Source organism: Archocentrus centrarchus, chromosome 7, assembly GCF_007364275.1.
Source record: "Archocentrus centrarchus isolate MPI-CPG fArcCen1 chromosome 7, fArcCen1, whole genome shotgun sequence".
Taxonomy (NCBI): domain Eukaryota; kingdom Metazoa; phylum Chordata; class Actinopteri; order Cichliformes; family Cichlidae; genus Archocentrus; species Archocentrus centrarchus.
In genome coordinates, this window is record NC_044352.1 from 12,060,832 (window position 1) to 12,079,685 (window position 18,854).

The 18,854-nt window shown below is 39.1% G+C and overlaps 1 protein-coding gene across 1 annotated transcript in view; it reads right to left on the bottom strand.

The window, feature by feature from the left end:
• The window catches only part of dlgap4a (discs, large (Drosophila) homolog-associated protein 4a), a 101,853-nt gene extending 85,365 nt beyond the window's left edge, over positions 1–16,488 (bottom strand). The window contains exon 1 of the mRNA XM_030733495.1: positions 16,332–16,488. The gene's annotated coding sequence lies outside the window, so the exon portion shown is untranslated. The remainder of the gene's footprint in view (positions 1–16,331) is intronic.
• Between the last annotated feature and the right edge of the window lie 2,366 nt (positions 16,489–18,854).

The window sequence follows — 18,854 nt, forward strand, 5'->3', positions numbered from 1 at the left end:
GTACCTTTTAAATCGGTGATCTCTGATTTTAGATTTTCTTGGCTTGTTTATTTCTTCTTTGCTTCACTGCAGAAGTCTCCTTTTCACACGTTTCCTTCATCCAAAAGCTTAGCCTGACTCACAAACATCTGTTTTGTTTCAAGAGAGGTATTGGAAGTGTCACATTTTTTTTCCCTCAATGTCAGTTATGTCCTTGGCATCACCACCTGTACATCAGCACCTGTGATTTTTCTACGCAAGAAAAAAGAGCCACAGCCAGAAGTGTCAGAGTAAATAAACAATAAGCCGGGTTGTCAACTACGTAAATCCAAGACGATCTGAACCTTTTCCAAGTAAAATCAAAAACTGCTACCAATACAGTACTGTGCAAAGGATTTTAGACACTTTAAATGTTGAGAACATTCTCTATTATGCAGTATATTCAGTGAGGCCCCGAATCAGCCTCAAATTTATTCTGCAGCATGATAAGAAGCCTAAGCATACAGTCAGGCTCAAAAAGAAATAGTTTCATTGACTAAAAGAATGCATCCCTCATCACAACATTTCAAGTTAGTCAGGGATCACAGGAAGGTACAGAATCCACTACAACAGCCTAAATCTACAGAGGAATACTTGATAGGTTGCTTGATGCTTGCATTGCAGCCTAAATACAGCAGATCTGTAAACTGAATCTGTTTCACTAAACAACCCTTTTCCCAGTCTTACATGCATCTAAATATTCTTAATAACCCCCAGCTCAAAACAGTTCTTCTAAAACAGAATTTATGTTTGCCTTTAGCAGTAACAATTATATGTTCCCTTTTCCCTATACATTCATATGAAACATGAATTCCTGTTCTGTACATCCAGGCACAGAAATCTTCTTTGATTGAATCATGACATTCAGCTTCTGATGCTCGCCCACATTTCAGTCATCCTTGGGAGGAGACAGAGCTGGCAGCCTCACATCGGCCATCCAGGGACAATGCGGCAGGCAGGCAGCTCTACTACTGTAGTGGCATGGCAGGTTCAGCTGAAGGAGAGGCACTGACATCCATACTAATGAGACTCTACGCAGCGCAGTGACCAAGCTGCGCTGCAGAAGGATCAGGCAGAAACAATCACATAGCTTCTCCCCCCTTCTCTCCACCATTTAGAGAACAAAGTTAGTCGCTCTCTTCTCCTCCATCTCAAACCTCTCAGCCTTTGAAACATTTTGACACACTAGTGCACACTAAGTGTTCACAACAGCTACAATAAGGACCAAACATCGATCTTACCACAGAAACAACCACTGTTGGTTAATTAGTTTAAGAATATGCTGCAGGCTGAGAACAGACTGTCTGCTATATTACAATATTCAGCTTCACATTTTTGAAATCTGATTACTGACTGCTGAAGTTAAATTTCCATATTTCTTTTTTTAATCAAACAAGCTAGATTAGATACAGAGATTAATTGTCGTTGCTTCTGTACTATAACAAACAAGACATAAACTAAGTCAGATTTCGGTTAATGTCATCACTTATCAGAGGTATTAAAAATCTTTGCAAATGCTTTGTCAAATGCTAAAACAAAGTTTCCAAAAAACATAATTATAGTGCAGCTCGAATCAAGAAATAAGGCAATGCAAAGGAACAGATTGTTTTATCAAAAACTGTGTGTCTCAAATTAATTTAATGTCTTGCATTCTACTGTATGAAATGTGATTTTGTTAAATGCAGTTTAACATATAAATATATTAAAAGATTAATGTTTGTGTGCTGTAGGGTGGCTTTGGCTCAGGTGTTAAGAATGATCCATCAGAAGGTTGATGGATCAGTCTTAACACAGAAGGTTGATGGATCAGTCCCTGGCTCCTCCAGTCCACATATTGAAGTAGAAGCCTTGGGCAATACCCTGATCTCTGAGTTGCATTCATCGGAGTGTGTGTGTGTGTGTGTGTGTGTGTGTGTGTGTGTGTGTGTGTGTGTGTGTGTGTGTGTGTGTGTGTGTGTGTGTGTGTGTGTGTGTAGGTTAGAAAAGCGCTTAGGGATAGATAAAAATTCTGTATGAATGTGTGTGTGATTGGGTGAATGAGACTTGTAGTAGAAAACACTTTGAGTACTCAAATTGAGTAGAAAGGTGTTTTAAAAGTACCAGTTTGTTTACCATTTGTACCATTTACTATGGTGGTGTAGTACCATAGCCTCACAGCAAGAAGGGCCTGGGTTGAATCCAGTCTGGGCCAATTCTGTGTGGGGTTTATATGTTCTCTCCAAATCTAGGTGGGTTCTTTCCAGGTACTCCAGCTTCCTCGCACAGTTCAAAGACATGCATGGGGTCAGGTTAACTGGTGATTATAAATTGGCTGTAGGTGTGTGCGGGGAATAGCTGTCTGTCTCTATGTGTTAGCCTGGACTGGTGGCATCCCACCCTATGGTAGCTGGGATAGGCTCCAGCCCCCTGCAATAAAAACATGGGTGGATGCACAATGTGGCAGAGCACTCGGGAGTTATTGCAGGTACTGAAGATGCAAGAAGACTGGCAACAATATGTAGCGCTAACAAGAAGAAAAAAATAAACTATTACCAGAGTTAGCAAAAGTATAGATATTCTTTACTTAAGCAGAAGTACAGATACTTCAAGTAAAAGTAAAAAAGTACAGGCTCAAAATGTACTCAAAATAAGAATGTAAAAAGTAACTCCTTGAAGGACATTTTTAATAGCTATTTTTGTGCAAAGCTAACTGAACCTTCTGGTATATTAATATAGTAATATATTATTAGTAGAACGTGGAAATACAAACTTCTTTTTGACTTTGCCTCCATACCCCAACAGAAAAATGAGTATAATCAGAGGTGGAATTAGACGGGTGACAGAACCCTGAGATCAGTTGTAGTAGATCAATGTGGGGAGAAAGAAGAATGGGGGAAAGAATCACAACTCACAATAATTTCTATGCTGAAGTATCACAACCACAGCTTATGGACATCTGCACCAAAAACACAATTCCAGATCGTTCCAGCCCACTTTATCCCCTGAGTATTGCACTATAAATGATGCATAAATTATATGCCTCTGTCATCTCTTTGTATGCAATAAACCCTAATACACCAATAGGATTGCCTTTTCTGTGCTATTGTTCTCTCTGTTTAGGCTCAAATCAGTTTGATGAGAAATAAAAACTTCCCTCAAATGTGTTAAACCTGAAGTATATTCATGTAAAAACGTAGGGATTAAAAGTAAAAAAGCTGTCAGAAAAATAAATACATAAGTACAGATACCTAAAAATTCAAATTAAATACAGTAGCAAAGTATTTGTACTTTGTTACTTCCACCTTTGATCAGAACCAGATGATAGCTAGAGCTTTTGAGGCTATTTTTTGGCAATCCCTCATTTATTTTTCACCCATACTGTTTACATGCATGCAACCAAAGCCTGCTCAGACGTGACTGGTCAACATTAATTTTCAGTCGATTTACAGTTAGAAAACCTATGGTAGCAGGACATCCTTTGCCTGCAAAATGTATAAAAATACTAAATAAAAGTCTCTTTTCAGAAATACATTGATTTCAATTTATTTTTAATATATCATTTTCATATAACCAAACTTTGATTCACAAATACATGTAAGAACATGACTGAAATTAAAGGATTGCTTGCATGATATCAACAAACAATGTGTAAGGACAGTAGGACACAGGGTTTTTTTTACTACTAATATGTACTTCTGTATGATATACAAGTGAAAACTAAAGGATGGAGGTGAGAAGTAATGCATAAGGGTACACAGTAACCTTTGGGAATCCTTGCAACTCTCCACAAGAAATTCATTAGCATATTCAATAGATTAATGGAATGAGATTGCCTTATGATGACAGACAGCTGTTCTCCATGCAGGTGGCAATTCCATGTTCTGACATAAGTCAGTTCCTAATGCTCAGTTGTCAGTTCTGTAAGCATAAGCTACAGAAATGTGGAGCATTCAAGAGGAGGTCTAAGATAACTCCTTTATACAGGACCTACAGCACACTCATGCCTCCAGACGCGATCCCTATGGGAAAGGCTGTTTCTGCAATATATCTCCAAGTCATCCAGGATTTGCCCTCTAGCCTCCTGTGAGGCTTGGGACCATCTTGCTGCCCCATTACCTGCCAGTCTCCAGGCACAGCTGCCTCCCTCCCTGCTGTGAATTGTGCAACAGCAGTGTTTACAATGAAGGCGCACTGCCTGTAGAAACACAAACAAGGACGCATAACCTCAGTAGGATAAAGATGGAGGCTGGAGTCTGTTCCTGGTGTTTTACAGTTAGCACGGCAGTGATTTACAACATCCAGCTTAGAGTGACCTGTTCATCGGTTGATGCTCCACACACAAGGATGAAAATGAAACAAGAGGTCAAGCCATGTTCAAGAAATTTAAGCAATTCAGGCAGCCTGCTGTGACGACTGTGAGTTTTAGATGCACACAAACAGAAGACAGCAGAGAAATGCAGAAGTCAGTTCTTTGCCTGTGTTGCTAATCCTGCCGCAGTGACAGAGCAACACAAGTTTCTGTATTACATCACACATTTTCTCCCTAAAACCAATGAAATAAGTGAAAACATTTCACTGCTGTCCATATGCCCATGACAATCAATTGACAAGCCGCTAGATTCAAATTGGTTTGCTCTGAGTCTTATCTTGTACATATTCTGCCATACTCTACATATGAACAGATGGTCATGACATAATAAATATGTAGTGTTATTATGACAAGATCCCACGTAACTGTGTTTTAACAATTATTCATGTGACTCGGAGTGCTACAAGCTCCACTTTGTGCAACGAGTGTGAATGCCCATGAATGCACAATAAATAATATATAGACATCAAACTGATGCAGAGAAATGAGGGCAGCTGTCATATGTGCTAATGCCCTTGTTAAGTTTAACAGTGTGAAGACGTGATCACATTGTCATGCAAATCTCTTGTAGTTCTAGTCACTAAGATAAAACTGAGAACACTAGATATGGTCTCAGCTTAATTTAGGAGGATTTATAGCCTTTAGGAATTAAGAATGGGTGGAATATAACAATAATACATTTGAACACCTTTAGGCTGACAGAGCATAGACCTGGGAAAATAAATAGTTTCCTATTTATATAGATTTAGTAGTGGCAAAGTTGTAACTTTGTCTATAGGTGAGATAAATAAACTAGCAGGATCCAGGCCAATAGCTGGATTCAATTTACTGAAACTCTAATACAGCAAAAATATAGTAGGGCACCTTGTGTCATGTGGCAAACTGTTCTGTTTATCTTCAAGGTTATAGTGAGGATGAGTGATCAGGAGTGTGTTTGTATTCCACAATCCTGGGAGACATGTTGCATCTATCTGTGAAAAAGGGAGACAAGCTTCAAATTGCCTCACCGCTATGGATGACACAGCGCACAATCACTCCTTCCAGCTACTGTCGAAAGTTTGCGTGAGTGTGTGCATGTGTGGGTTGAGGGGATGCGGGTGTGTACTGTCACAAGGTTGAATGTTGTTTTTGACTCTTTGCGGCCCTGACAGCAAACGGGCTGTGTGGGTGCGCTTAAGTCTCTCCAGACCAAACGTAGTTGTAAGTTTTAAAAGTAGTAAACAAGGCACAAGCGCAGCAAAACACACAGAAACCTGATAGGTAAATACATAAAAACCAATTAAAAGGACTTTACATGCAGTTTAACAAAATGAAAGTGATATATGACTAATTTGTAAAAGAAAATTCATTTAAGTGTATTTAGAGAAGCCCAAAGCCACCTGGTTAATTTTCATCAAAATAATAATCAGAAAAACATTTCCTCATTATGTTCATAATCACTGAAGTGCTAGCTTATAATGACAGTGTTACAATTAAACTTTCTCTACTGAGCTTTATACCCTCTAACTCATTTGTTATATTTCACTACCTCCGCTCACATTGCATCATTTTTTTGGCTGCAACAGGCTGTTATTTTCAGCAAGAAAGTTCTGATGAACCTGACCTCTGGTAAGAAATACAGGTTTCTGAAAATTCATGCATCACTAAGGGTACGCAAAAATCCTGTGTAGTCTTAAGTAAGGAACGTAGACAAATTATGAATTTAAATATGTCTGTGCAGGTTCTCAGTCATCCAGGTCATGGTAGTCTCTGTAGCTTAAAAAGGGACAACTGGACTTCTTTTTGTTTCTTGAAGACGTTTCACCTCTCATCTGAAAAACTTCAAGAAGAACTGAAGAAGCCTTTCGGATGAGAGGTGAAGCATCTTCAAGAAACAAAAAGAAGTCTAGTAACCCTTGTTTCAAGCTCCAGAAACTATGAATATAAATAGCTAGCAAATAGCACCTGAGTAAGTCTGAAGTCACAACATGTTCATATCAACCATGTCTGCAGCATACTGACTTCATATACATTATCCCTTCAATATCACCTTATAAAATAAAACAGGAAGACTAAAGCATGATTATCTAATGGTGACATTAAGTTGCTCCAACCACTAGGCATCCATGTTAATATCCATCAGGTCACCACTGACCTGTTTAGGGTTGCTGGTGGGTTTAGGTTATATGTAAATCATTTTTATGAAATGTTCACCTATGCAGCTGGTGTGTGGATGACATGGTGGATCTTAAGATGGTAAGGTTGCAAAAGGATCATGATAAATTATCAAACCAGTTCTTGTTTGTTGCCTAAACCCAACCCATGTGAAACTCAGGATGCTAACAATAGTGTCTGGTGTCAGAATTCTGCACAATATTTCCACCGTCATCCAACTACAATTGCATATGAAGATAAAAAAACAAAACAAAACCGCCTTTATTTAAAAAACAAACAAACAAACAAAAAAACATTGTCTCCACGCATTATTCGGTCAGCAGGAATTAAAAACATTAAAAACATTTTTGGCTAAACAAATTGCAGACTGTAATGTGATTTCCAGCTGACAAGATTGTCGCATGTTGTATTGTTGATGGCTTTGCACTTTGAGTTATGATATCCCTGCAGTTTTCTAGCTTTTCTGTTATCTCAAGCTGTGGGAGTGACTTAACGTTATTATTCAAAATCTTGACACCGTGCACAGGCAGGATTAAGCCAAAGCAGAGCCACGGTGTGATTTCCCAGTCTCCAACTTGAGCTTAGTTTAATCTGCACTGCACAAAAGGCTATGGTATTCCTTCCTGAAATCCTTCACTTAAATGAGTGTGTGTGTGCCAGTGAAAGCACACACATTACCAGTTAATATGGACAGAAAATATTGCTTGGAGTGATGTAAGGTTTTCTTTCTGTTGTTGAGCTTGATGCAGCCTCTGTACACTCATGGCGTGAGAGTTGCACATTGTGTGCAGCCTCCACGTGCAGCTCTTATATGTGCCAATGTTTTTTGGGGGGATAAATAATTTAATACCACTTGGATAGTGTTGGCTGCCTTTGCAGTGGAGACGTGTTAACATATTAAAGGTCGACGTCCTCCTTGAGAAACAATACGTGCTTTAGAATTATAATCCTAATAATGGAAGCATTTTGAGCACAGAAAGACCTAGATTTTTGTTTAAATAACAGACTGTCCTGGTTAGTGTGGGAGGAAATGGATAACTGCAAGAATGTAAAGACGTTTTGGAGTGCAGAGAAACAAGTGCTTTCTTAAGATTACATTTCATTATTAAAATTACTAAATTAAAAGCTTCTTATAGTTCTATCTATCTTCTATTTTTTTCTGTTCTCTCTTTTTGAAGAATAAATAAAAATAAAAATACAAACATTAACAAGGATAGCCTATAGAAAACTTATAGAGCTCTTCTTGTAAAAGCAAATATGTTTGGTACAACAATGCATTCGGTTCATCAATCTGACTGCAAAAACTGCCAGACATGACAGGCCAAAAAAAAAAAAAACAAAAAACAAAAAAAATCTTCTTATAGTTTATTTTACCAGCCATATATTACATACTTATTGGATGACTCTATGGAAAACATGCAGCATCTGTTTTCATTATTATGTCCTTTATGCTGGGAGGCTGAAATTAAGGTTGTGGTGGTTTGTGTGTAGCATGTTCGACTTCTATGTAGGAGACCAATCTTTGTACTCCATCCTAATAAATAATACATTTGTTATTTTCCCACATCCCCTGGTCTTTTTAGGAGAACATAACAACATATCCCAAAAAATATGTTTAGAAATGATCCAAACACAAACCCAGTGGAACCAGTTGTATGCTAGTTTTGGCAGCCCGCATCTTTTTTAGAAGGTAGACCCATCTCCAGTCAAACTCATTTGCCTCAGACACAACAAAATCTTTCAAGTGTTAAATAATCTTATATGAAAACAGACACAAACACAGTTGTATTTAAATGGGCTCCACCCATAAATCTGATTTTGTTTTATTATTTTTTTTATTTGCCTTAACCTAATGTTTATTTTCTACAACCAATCTGTTCAGAAAGAGAATTTAAATATTCACTATCTATTGAGACTCTCTTTGAATAGTAACTTTGACTGGTAGCGGCAAAGTCTATGATCCCTCCCAGCAGTGGAACATGATGACCTACCTAAACAAAGGGAAACATCATAATATCTGCATGTGATCTACCACAATTAAATTTCCCTGATAACAGCCTTATTAGGTACCCTCTCTTTACATCGTGCATTGTGTGGAGGACCAAAGGCTGTTCATGTGTCACATTAAAAAGCACTCAGCTGTCAAAAAACAGGGTGACCATGATCGTTTACCAGAAGTGCATGTATAAAACAAGACAACAATCATTTCTGGCAGTAGTCCATGAATCAATACGCTCTAATCATTGAAAGAATGTCATGAAACAGAATGGACAGCCACAATGAGCTGCTAGAAAAGCTGCAGGCGAGAGGCTGCACACCTCCAACTGCTTCCACTGTGTTCAGCTGTTGTGTGGAAAACAACTCGCACTGTGTGCATGCAAATCATGAAATCTGATTGCATTTGAAATTATTTTTTGACTGACTTCTGTGCTTAAACAATATACTGCATGCTTGTGTAGTTGCACTGTAGAGAAATGCTTTCCTTGTTTTGTATTTTTGCCCAAACAGCAGATGAGGAGAGCAGGATGTCAGAAGAGGAACAGCACAGAGAATCTCCTACAGACCAAACGCTTTTGAAACGCTCCAAGTGTAATTTGAAATCGTGCAAAGAACGGAACAAACCTCGTCTGAGACGTGACAGCACAGACATGCACCCAGTGTGCTCTTGGGTAAGTGGTTGCTGTCACCATAGGTGTCACCACATTCACCAGGACTAAAATGTTTGGGATTGTAACGTAAGAAAAAACTTTGCTGGAGAACAGGCAAATTAATGTCTAAATTTAACAGGAAAAAGGGCCGCATTGTCCTTCTTATCACTAATAAACATTAAGCAAAACAGTTGCAGCTTGGTGTCAGTAATGAATCATCTCTAGTATCTTGTTGAATAAGTTTGAGTCCAGTGGAATATTTATTTCAGCAACCGTGCTTAATTATTATGTTAAAAGAACTGCTGCAGAGATCAGTCTTGGTCAGAAGTGTTAATTACCTCTATTCACACTTGAACCCTGATGCTACATGCATGAAATAAAAGGAAGCCATGCATGCCAAAAGGTCAAAATAATCTTGTGGTGAGGTGACGAGAAGTGATGCTAGCAACACACATGATAACATGCAATGCCATGTCCATATGCTGCTGAAGGCCAGGGCTGTGACACAAGCACACACCCGAGGTCAGGTCTCGGTTTGAGTGAATGTAATTGGCGGCAAGAGCCAGAAGGCAGACAACCCATGGTGTTAATCTTCAGAGGGCTTAGATCTGCTCTGTGGCTCCCTATTAAGTTCACTGTCTGTGCACCCTTTTGCAGTAAAATGAATCTCTCAGCCCAAACAATTTTAGTTAAAAAAAAAAAAAAAAAAAAGTTAATGATGGTTTTATCAATTTAACTTGGCATTAAAGAAAATAAATCTTCCTGCAGGCATTTTAAGGTAGGAATAGATCTTTCCCTTGTCCATTTTGTCTGCATGCTTGTATTTGTTTACCACAGTGTTTTCCAGCAACACATTACAGCATGATGAGCATTTGTTAACCCACTGTTCTTTGGAATATGTAAGTGAATTTATACATTTGGTTTGGACCTGCTGAAGGGAAACAGGTTTCCAAAAGGCAAAATCTGTTTTGAACACCAGTTTTCTTATGTTTACAAAGAAGTAATTAAGGCCAACTTTTGATTCAAGGGCAGTGGATATTACAATGAATCCCCGTGAGCTCAGAGCTCATCCAAAAAAAGTATTTTTACATACACAAAACCACCCACAGACACAATCACCGAGAGCTGCCCCAGAAATGCAAGCGAAGAATGAAGAAATTCTCTTTGTAGTTGCAAAAAACAAAATATCCCTGAGCTTTGAATGTCACCCTGCATTATTCTGCATTCTCTGGCTCCTACAGTATTGCTTCTACCTTTCACACAGAAGATGCCTCTCAATCACAGTTTGTCAATTGTCCTTGTCTGTTGGCTTTCATTTACATCCAGCTGTAAACTGGTAGTGTAGGGAAAAAAAGGAAACCAAAATGTTTGTTCAAACCCAAGAAAACTGTTTTTCTTTGGACTCCCATAAAAAAACACACACATTGGCCTGAACAAACAGCTGTTCCTGGGATCGTCTCTTCTTTGGACACATGAGGCATAATTAATCACCAGGGGACAGAGACTCATTAATTGCTGTGTGCTGATAAATTGTCCCTGGTGAAAAACGTTAAGCTTAACATGCAAATTTGTGTCAGAGGATCCATTCAGCAACACAGCCCAGGCAGGGACTTATTGTAAAATGACACATGCAGGAAGATAACAAGACACTTGTCAGGGGCCTACTGTAAAACTGTTGTTTCTATTTTGGGCTCGCAAGAAGCGGAAAGTGTGAGATGTTTCAACTTGAATTTGATGAGTGCTGAAAGACAGTTGAAGTGTGCGGAGGAAAGAGAGTTCTTTGGTGTGATGTAGCGGACTGTTTATCATTTCATTTGATTTGCCCTTGGGGTTTTTTTTGTTTTATTTTTATTTATTTATTTTTTTTGCAGTATGAAACAAGCTGCTAAACAGAAAATGACAGAAGGTAAGCGAAGAGGAGAGGGGATAAGAGGAGAGGAGAGCAGAGGAGCTATTTGAGCACAGTGACCCGATGGCAGGAAAGGTCACTGACTCAGCAGCACAGAAGACCATCAATGGAGGCAGACTTTAATCACCTCCAGCCGCTTCAGCGGCTCCTGTGTAAGATGGACTGAGAGAAGCATTACCAAGGTCATAAAATCTTTCTCTGTTGAGGACATATAGAATGAAATAAACGACTCTCCTCGGAGATGAAATCACGCCATCTTTGCTCTCAATTTGAGTCGTCTTTCTCAACAAATTTGAGAGGGTGATGATGAGACAATAGCTGAACAGATGGAGCACTAAGACACTTCACCAATGGTAAGGAGGAAGTGTACACATGGCTGACTTGAGAGCGCCATTCTTCTGCCTGAACTGAAGTTACACTGGTGGCTTGTTGCTATGGTAAATACAAAGAAACAACAGCTTGAAATACTGTATGCAATTTATTCTCTCTGGCAGACAGCAAACATAATGGGTCTCATTCAAGAAACCTTTTGAATTCTTATCATAAACCTCTGTGGTTGTTTTCCGTGAGGATTGTTTGTCCTTAAATTTAGTCAAATGATTTCCCTCCATTAGTTTGACCATTAGTGCAGAACTGCTGACACCCTGACATTGTCAAAACAACTTCCTGTTCTGCTCCATTTGTGTGAAAATTTTAGCCACAAAAATGTTACCAAAAAGTTCATCCATCCATTATCTTAATTGCTTATCTGGTTCAGGATCAAGGGGGGGCTGAAGTCTAATCTAGCTACCATTAGTTGAGAGGTGGGGTACACTTTAGATAGGTTGCCAGTCTATTGCAGGGCTAACACAGAGAGACAGACAACCATTCACACTCACATTCAGACCTACATGTACAGCCAATTTAGAATCATTACTTAAACTAACATGCATGTCTTTGGATTGTGGGAGAAAACTGGAGTACCTGGAATGAACCCACGTGGGCCCAAGGAGAACATGCAAACTTCACACAGAATTCACCTTGTTGCTTTTTTTCTGCCTTTTTACCAAATAGTCAAAACAAAACTTTGCGAGGACACCAAATGTAACATATTTAGCAGCATCAATAAGGAAATGTTTAATGTTACAGCTGTCAACAAATGGACTGGTTCTTTCTACTCAAGCACTCAAAGCACTTTGTACAGCATGTCTTGTTCACACACGCATTCATACAAGCACTTTCTACCACTAAGTGCTTTCTATCTAACATTCACACTCCAGTGAATGCAGGGAGCAACTGAGGGTTCACTATCTTGCCCAAGCATACGTTGGCATGCAGCAAGGGATCGAACCACCAACCTTCTCACTGGCCTGCTCTACTTCCTGAGCCACATCCACCTCCATTTTGGCAGACAACTGTTGTACTGTGGTAGAAGTACAGAGAAAACAACTTAAGATAACGTAGAAGCACTCCACCCTGCTAAAGAGATTTGACTTCACCATGTTCCTCAAAATAAAATTCAAATTGAACAATCATCAGTTTGACACACTGGAGGAGATCACAGATGCCAAAGTGCAAGAGGAGCACTCTAAAAACAGCAGCTGAGTTCAAAGCAGTCCAGGTGTGAATGAGAAGATGGACTTGAAGGAAACATGAGCCAAATTTGAATCAGGTATGGTTTAGGAGTAGAGTTCTGTAACTTTATGATTGCACCTGATATACACCTGTAGGTACCCATGCTGAAATAGGCCAGCTATACAGAATGAAAAAAAAAACAGTAATGTCACAGCTATTTTGATTAGATTACAGTGAACATGTTATAACATATTGTTTTAGTCAATGGTTTCAAGTGGAATGAGCGCATTTTCTCTTTACAGGTCTGAACTCATGAGTTTCATTTGTGCTGTTGATGGCAATAAAAGTATGAGAACACTGACAAAAAAATACTTCTAACCGCGTAATAAATAGCATTGATAAACTACCTCAAACATTAGTTTTATCAAGCAACAGACATTTTGATACTGGTTATAGTACTACATCAGTCAATATAACAGTGTGACAAGTAACATGAAAGACTGGCAAAGCTGCTATATTGTAATTAACTTGTTGTATCTGTTGCCTGACCTTACTCCCACCACATACAGCTTATAATGTAGAGAAATGGTACAGGAGGAAATCCAGTCAAATTAATAGCAAAGGAGACTGAATGAACAGCAAGAAAATTAAGGGAAGTGAGTGGGGTTCAGAGACTGCTGTCCTTGTGCATTTAAAGGCTATTTGGGCCAATACCGTGTGACATTTCTTACTCTTTTCATGATATAGGTAATGAACAGCATGGCCAGCCATACTTCAGGAAACCTTATGAACAGTAGATTAGGTGCACTAGATGCAACTCTTTTAGGCAGTGGAAATAAAAAAAATAAAGAAATAATCGTTTACCTCAGCAGCCAATCCAGCAAGGTAAAAACCTGCCATTATAAGTAAAAATACAACATTTAAGATCTTAATCAAGGAGATTTTTTAATCAATATTTTATAATAATGTGCCAGATGATGGCAAACTTTGAAAGGTGTTGGTGAGAATTATGGGCTCAATTTGCAGGCTCCCGGTTTTTTATGGAGCGCTACAGTGAGATGAAGCTCACTGTCCACAACTTTACTTTTTTTTGATTCACTCCCACCACTCGGTGGACAGTTTCAATCACAACAGACAGCTATTTTCAGCTTGAAAAGATTTTTTATTTATTTTTTCCCCAGAAGCTGGGAGAAACATCAGCTTCTTGGAGAAACATCGAAACGGAGATTTAAAAAAAAAATGTTGCTTTGTGTCTGCTGAATGTAATTAGGCCCAATTTATGTTGCTTGTACTAGATATTTTTGCATTTGGTATGGTGTTTGCAGTTATTAACTGAGGAAATACTCATCAATATCTCTGCATCCACTGGTCAGGGCTTGATTTTGAAAGGTGGCCTGAATGAGCACTTTTTGTCTTTTTTTTACTCCATTACATTTATCAGATTATTACAACATAAACCAAGCTAGCTAAGAATTCAGCTCAGCAGACAGAAATGCCATTAATGTTTATATCTTGTCACACTATAGCGAGTACAAGCCTTTTATCATGGGTGGATGACTTCCTTCTGCACAGCTGGTTGGCTGGAGAGTGTAGACAGTAGAAATAAAAATGTTCCTACATGAAACTGATTTTTTTCATGAGAACGCAAACATTTCTACTGCAGATTACTCTGAAACAGGGAAACACAAATGGAAAAATATAGATGAGAAGTAATGCTGCAGGCCAGAGGAAAAACGTCTTTATATTAATTTGGAATGAACAGTCCCTTCAATGTGGTATTTACCCATTAATGCATCAAAAATTGTGTCTAATAATATAATTTATATTCTGAAAACAGAAATTTGATTTATTTACATCCTTAACTTGAAATATTTTTTAAGTGCAGTACTTTTACAGTACTTTTGGCTATAGGAAAGTGTATTTATATGCTGCAGCATTGCTACTTTAACTTGAGCAACATTTGAGCACTTCCTCCACCAGTGAATAAATGTAGTGGAGTAAAAAGTCCAATGTTTCCTACTGAAATGTGGGTGAGTAGAAATGTTACATAACTTAAAATGGAAGCACTCATGCAGCCTACAAGTTGTACTCAAGATTATACTCTACTACATGTACTTAAATACATTCTTCCACTGGGACCTACAAATACTCGTCTTTCAGACCTTTTCAGAATTTAAAACAAAAACTATGTCCGGACAGTTTGCACGACAGCTCTCTAAATATTCTCTTAATGAGTTTGGTGTGACGGGCTGTGCAGCTCTATTTCAGTTGTCACAGAATTCCTCTGGGTCCTGGTGTGAAAATACTTTTAATGCCCTGCGTCCCGTTGACGTCATGCTGATGTATGTGATACTGTACGCTATCTTTTCTAATCACTCCCTGCAGTAGCACTGACTAAGCCGGTTTTTAAAACACCCACCATCCTGGACTGGAGCCAGCTGGGTTTCCTTCAAACTCCGCGGTACAGTATCACCATGGCTGTTGGCTCCCTGGCAGCAGATATGACATTGACACCACAGTGAGAGGCTACAGTCCACCACCAACAGAGCTGTTTGACACTGGATACCCAGAGATGCTCTGTTTAGACTGCTCAACACTGAGTGTGTATGCTTTCAGTTTTCTGCTTAGAGCAAACAATCCAGTACACATTTAAAAGTCAGAAAACAGAAAACTGTGTATTTACCATCCAGCCTATAGTGTGATGTGTAAACCTGCCAGCTTGCCCAGCACTACACTGCTACACTGGCATCCTTCAGTGTGCCATCCACAGATTTGCGGTTCTATTGAGCTGCGGATAAATTATTAATCGGCCTTTCACTAACAAAATAGGCTTTTAATTGTAAAGAGCCCTGTTCGACAATGACAGCTGAAACACAGGCCTTGATACAAACTGGCTATCGATCATCCCCTGTGGACTCATCTTCAGCTTCACGGGAGAAGAGAGCTCATTTCCGTCCACACAAAAAAATTCAGCAGGCAGCTCCTGCACCCTCCAGAGGACAGGGCCCCTCAGAAATATGTATTTCGCACACTGGATACCAAAAACTGCAATATTGTGAGATAGTTTTGAGATTTTGCTTCTAGTGTGTGGTTTTATTTCTACTCATTAAAAAAAAAAAAAGCCATACCACCAATACAAATAAATATATGTACTGTAGTACTGATTAATTCAAAATCTGTGCAGAGTTAAAAGCTAACAGAGATTCACCTAATTGTTCTCAAAAGACATGCTTTTCCCTTTCCAAACTCTTAATTCAGTGGCTGTATCTCCCTGCAGGAATGATGAAAGCAAAGATTTGATAACTTTGACAAACACAGAGCATGGGCATAGAACTGAAAAATGATTTCAGGTACCACTGTCTTACAGGATAAACTGACTTTGGCTTTGGCAGCCTGAAGCCAGGTAGTCCAGGCATCCTGAGGTGAACAACCATTAAATTCACAATAAATCAAGCTGCTGACCTGATGTGTACATTGATTCACGTTAAGTTACTCATAGGCATCTGTCAGCCACAAACGCACTCATATTTCGACAGGTGAAGATCGACCTATTGCAAACAGCCAAATCGTCAATTTCAACTCAAGAAGAAGGGGACTGTCGATGCAACAATGCAGCCTGATGAGCTCACATTGAGCCGTCAGCTTTTTGACTGGAACCCGCAACGCCCGATGTAAATCCTGAACGTCTCAACAAGCTTACCTTATTCATTTTACTGTAATCAGCTGCAGAAGGGTGTCGGTCACACAGGAATAGTTATCCAGCTCTTACATGCCGTAATATCACAGTCACCCGGCTGCTTATCTATCGGGAAGGTAAACAAGACGGTCCTATAACATCGCTAGAAATAAAATTGCCTTTCTTTATCGCTTAGTTGTAGCCTATGGCACCGTTTCTCTACGGTCATTGCGTGTCGGTCCTTCCCCACAGCAGCTACAGCGGTGTCTCTGTCAGCAGCTCACCGGTTTACTCAAGGATCCATCGCGGCAGGGAAAACGCAGTTTGGAGGCTGCCGGTGATGCTGCTGCAGCAGCGTTTGGTCCGTCGAGACGCGGGATGAGAGAGGTGGGGGTGGGGGCCCACGACAAAACACCCAGCTCCGAAAATGAACTCATCGGACCCGAAATCACGGTTTCATGAGCAAAAGGTGGTTGATGAATCATTATGCGCAGAGAGAGGCAACATGAGTGCGTGCGTGTGTTTGGCTGTCTATTCTTTCCGTTTGTGAGGAGTGATGCTCTCTGATGATTCAAGGAGAGAGAAGAGGGAGTTTAAAGGAAAAATTCATTCAAAAAGCAGACCGCAGGCCAGAGCTTTGATTGAAAACGGGTTGATGATGTTATCGGGTGACGCTTTATAAAGTTGGTCTGTTGAAATAATCGCTATCGTCACTAATTAGTCAGCCGATTATTTTCAGTTCTGATTTGACAAAAGCAAAGGGCAAAGATCCACATGCGGCAATTTATTAACACTGCAAGGATTAAAAAACAAAACACAAGGGATAAATCTTAATATTTGGGAAGCTGGAAACTGATTTCTTTCTACAAAAGAGACTCAAAGAATAAACTGATTATCAATTATTTTTAGTAGATTGACTAACTGAATTACAGCTGCTTTATCCAAGTTAAAAAGATGGGTGCAGTGGCGATTCTACAGTTTGTAGGGGCCCTAGGCAAAAATCACCGTTCAGCGCTCATCACAGTTATATTATGGCTCATCATGTCACAGCAGCGCTGGACACACTAGGCTGTTCTGCCACCTAAGTTTACTAATGTTTAACTTTAAAGTAAACAAAAGAAATAATGTGATAGTTTCCCCCACATATAAAGCTAGACTTGCAACATTTGGTTGTTTTGTATTATATTTAATCATTATCATCTCCTCCCCTCACCACTGTCTTGCTTTTTTCCTCCCCTTCCTCTTTTTTCTTCTTTCTCACTCCCAGAAGGATACGGCTTCTTCATTTACACTGAGAGGATTGTTCATTGTAAAGGAGATTTTAAAGGGCAATGCAGGTACAGATTTTCAACACTTAAAAACCTGTCTCAATAAATCATTTTATCCAGTTGTAACTGTATTCCGTGATTACTCAAAAACAAACAAACAAAAAAACTATACACTGTGCTTAAAACATTAAACTGCATTTCTGTATTTTATGAAGATATTTTGATCTCCATGTTCATTCTGTCCAGAAGTTGTAATTTAACATAAAATGCCCAAATCAGTGCCAGTTCACTGAATTTGTTCTGTAGCTTTCAGCTGATCCTGGGGCCTTTGTTCAGTTTAGAGAGTGACATTGTTTCTATATGCATAAAACTGTTTCATATAAGTAAATACAAAGATTCTCAAAGGAGTAAGCCCACTGGGGTTGATAGCACGCGCGCGCGCGCACACACACACACACACACACACACACACACATACACACACACACACACAGGGCTATAATCAGTATTTGAATCAAACCAAATTACTCTTGTTTCTTGGGAGACTGATTTCTCTTGGGAACTCTGGTAAATTATTAAATTATTACTCCAATTTGCAGCTCTGAGCTGCACCTTTTTAGTGTCTTTCAGCCTATTCTTTCTACCCGCTGGCTCAATTGTACTGTTTTGATTCAATCTCACTGTTGTCATATTGTGTCCAGCTGCAGAAAGTAAATGATTTCACCAAAGAAATGCATAAATTCACCTAGTTTAGTTGCTCTGGCTATTCTGTCAATGCTTACATAATTGCAAAATACCTCTAACTGTATGACTGCAAAATCCACCTACCTTGTTGCCACTCTGTTTCTATCTGAGCCACGGTGTTGCCCTCTTTGTTTTGATTTGCAAACACAGGCTTAGCTTGGGAAATCTCTTTTTGTCATTCAGTGGACTGGATTATTTTTTAATCCAGATGGTTAGGAAGGTCCTTGGAGATTTTTGAGACACCCTCAGAAAAGCTGTACATTGATTCAAACGTGTTAAATAACCATCCCCAGTGTCAATACATGAAACTGGGTCTGGAGGTTTTTGTCAGGAGTTAGAAACTAAAAACAGAGTTAAGAATCACATCTTATAATAAATTTGGACTTTTTTCTAATGTTGATACAAACAGCAACTTTTTCTGTCAGTTTTGTGTTCTCAGCATGTTGTCCAGCTATCCAAGGTGCCCAAGTAAGTTACATTTAAATTACAGCTGTTTATAACAAAAATTTTATATTGTAGTGGTGATTTAAATGGT